The sequence below is a fragment of the Gouania willdenowi genome, chromosome 5 (assembly GCF_900634775.1).
Source record: "Gouania willdenowi chromosome 5, fGouWil2.1, whole genome shotgun sequence".
Taxonomy (NCBI): domain Eukaryota; kingdom Metazoa; phylum Chordata; class Actinopteri; order Blenniiformes; family Gobiesocidae; genus Gouania; species Gouania willdenowi.
In genome coordinates, this window is record NC_041048.1 from 22,246,576 (window position 1) to 22,250,122 (window position 3,547).

At 39.8% G+C, this 3,547-nt stretch overlaps 1 pseudogene; it reads right to left on the minus strand.

Moving 5' to 3' along the window:
• Positions 1-1,583: 1,583 nt before the first annotated feature.
• On the minus strand, positions 1,584-1,700 carry LOC114464122 (uncharacterized; annotated as a pseudogene).
• Positions 1,701-3,547: the final 1,847 nt, after the last annotated feature.

The window sequence follows — 3,547 nt, forward strand, 5'->3', positions numbered from 1 at the left end:
CAACCTCACACCTAGCTGCAGGAATACAGTCATAAACCCTTCTGCTACGATTGAGGAAAATACTCAAGGTTCTTCACTCATGATGCTATTGGTTACCCCAGTTACCACTGAACTCAGCCGATGAAGACGAGTGATGTCCTTGATGCAAATGATGATTTTTGCTTATCTAGATGTAATAAAGGATGATTTTTGATGATTCATGCCATTGATAATAATGATGAAGTTTTTTTTAAGGTTTATTTCCACATTTTTCTTGATATATCTATATCCGTGCCTCACAAAAGAAGAATATATCCAATGTATGACAATAACGATGCTAATGGTTAACCCTGACAGACAGCAAAGGTGGAATATAATAATTTTGTTTCTTGATTTGGTCGTTGATGCGACCAAAAGTGGGGAATGTTATGGTCAATTATTATATTCATCATCATATCGTCAAATGTATGTTCATGTGTACAATTTGTCATGTTTTAATACATGACGACTCCATTAATCTTTACACTTTTGAACATCTGATTAAACAGTACAGATCGTATTATTCTCAGTGCAGCACAGTCTCTGCCAAGGCCAGAATCTCTGCTCACATGCAGACATACACTGACGCACACACTTATCAAGACAGATAAAGACTGGAGCCAAACCTTCTCATAACATCTTCATCATCCTCCAACATTTCCACTATGGGCATCTGACTCCCTCCCTTTTGTCTCTCACTGTTGGGACCTTTTCTTATCTGTATAAAAAGCTTAAGCTTTGAAACTGTTGGAGCGGGGCGCGGCACTTCCTTCGGACGTCCGCCTGGACGGACGCTAATTTTGTTTCACTTTGTTCCATCTTGTACCTTTTTACTTAGCAATAGAATAAACTTTTTATATAAAATCATCAATGCTTCTCCTGGATTCCATCATTCAACCAGAGCAATGAATCATGTCACTAAATGAGGTCATCCGTAAATTCTGCCGTAACAGTTTCCTCCGGGTACTCCGGCTTCCTCCCACAATCCAAAAACATGACTGTGAGGTTGATTGGAGTCTCCAAATTGCCAATAGGAGTGAATGAGCGAGTGAATGGTTGTCTGTGTCTGTGTTGCCCTGTGATGGACTGGCGCCCCGCCAAGCACCCTATGAGAGCCGGAGATTGGCACTGGCAGACCCCCGCGACCCTGTTAAGCGGGAATAAGCGGGTATGAAGATGGATGGATGGATGGTGTTAGGGAAAAATAAAGGTGGAAATGAACGTTTATTATGAAATTATTAGTTTTGATATATATATATATTTTTAATGTGGTTGTATTTAAAAGTGAACCTTGTTTCAATTGTGTGCTGATTTGTTTCAATTAGCATATTAACAAGAATCCCGTAATAATAATAATGCATCAGTTTTATATAGCGCTTTATCATAGATACTCAAAGTCACTTTACAGAATTAAGGCATTATTCTTTCACTCCACACTTAGTGGTGGTAAACTACTATTGTAGCCACAGCTGCCCTGCACCACCAACACTCACTCACACACTACATTTATACTAGGCAATGTAGGTGAAGTGCCTTGCCCAAGGGCACAATGGGTGACTGCCACCCCACTGTGGCACCTGGAATTCTCAGTGGTCTCCCATCCAACTACTAACCAGGCCCAGACCTGCTTAGCTTCCGAGATCTAACGGGATCGGGCAATGACAGGCTGGTATGGCCACGTACACACTGCGGTGTTGTTCTTTAAGCAACTGTTCTACAGTGAGGATGTCCACACTGAAAACCTCTGTCGTCATTATCAGTGTTTATGTTCACTATCAGTCGATGAGACATGAGCATCTCAGCTGTGTTCACACGTGCTAAAACCATATTTGCCTTTTTACAAAGTTATGCATGTTGGTCGTGAGCTCTCACACAATACACTTTTTCTCTCTGACTAATTTTTCAGGCTGACCTTAAATACTGCTACTAAACCTGACCGGCCCAGCTTTGGGGGTAAAATGCTGTAATCATAATTAATCAGAATCTGTGCATGTGCACATTTTACATGAGGACAGACAGAGATGATATTTCTGGATGGATCAAAGAGGCATTGAAGTAAAGTCACAGGTTACTGTTTTGCTAAAAATATGTATTCATATTTTTTAAATATTTTTTAAATATTTTTTTATCTTTACATTTTACAGGGTTTCAATAGTAACGCTGCAAACAACAAAGACAAACCTTGTTACTTATAATATTCCCAGCTCAGTTTAAATAACCTTCACTTCAAGAAGCACTCGTTATAACATAAAGTTACTTTACCCTTTACTGTATGCTTCTTTTTTAAATCACAAACATTGTAGTTTATTCTGTCTTTTATGGAATCAGAACAGTATCATAATGAATGAACTCTTGCAGGGTTTTTCACTTTCACTTTGTTTCACAGTCGTGTTTCAGATTCACAAATGCACACGATCTGTTTCACAAATATATATTTTATGCAAACTGGTAATATAAATTCAGAAATGCACACGCTCTACTTCACAAATATTATTTTGAGGCACACTTGTTATATAAATCCACAGATAATGCAAATTGCTGAATGTGCATTTACAAACTGCTTCTGTGCTGTGAAACCTACCAGTAGCTCTGCAATTGGTTTAAAAGTGTGGAAAACCCTGCAACAGTTCATTCATTATGATACTGTTCTGATTCCATAGTCTTTAAACATGTTTGTTTTATTTATCCAAAGCACTAGTCTTATTGTGGTCTCACACAGTCAGTTTCAGACCCTCCAGTGTTTGTGTGATTGGTGCACTCGATCAATCAATCCTGAAAAAGGTGTACATAATGCTCTGAGCTCTAGTGTATGGATTCACTATTTCCTACTTTTCTTTTTCACAATTGTGGGACTCGTATATTATTACCTAATCTTGCATACATGAAACTATTTACATATCCAAGTTTTAAAATGAAACGCTATAATATTCTACAACACATCATCCTAAGATGACCAGCCTGTCATTGCCCGATCCCATTAGATCTCGGAAGCTAAGCAGGTCTGGGCCTGGTTAGTAGTTGGATGGGAGACCACTGAGAATTCCAGGTGCCACAGTGGGGTGGCAGTCACCCAGTGGTATCTGTCATTGTGCCCTTGGGCAAGGCACTTCACCTACATTGCCTTGTATGAATGTAGTGTGTGAGTGAGTGTTGGTGGTGGTCGGAGGGGCCGATGGCGCACTATGGCAGCCTCGCTTCCGTCAGTCTGCCCCAGGGCAGCTGTGGCTACAATAGTAGTTTACCACCACTAAGTGTGGAGTGAAAGATCAATGCCTTAATTCTGTAAAGCGACTTTGAGTGTCTATGATAAAGCGCTATATAAAACTGATGCATTATTATTATTAAGACATCATGTCAGCAGCTCTCATTCTTTACAGTATATCGAGCTCACTGGAGCCAGACTTCAAGATACATTTCACACATTTCCTGAACCGGGGCTAAAGAAACACATGGATCATAGGGTACAGGTAGTCACTTACATAACAATATGTGATAAACTATTTTTTGCCCTGATGCGCTGAAGTGCATC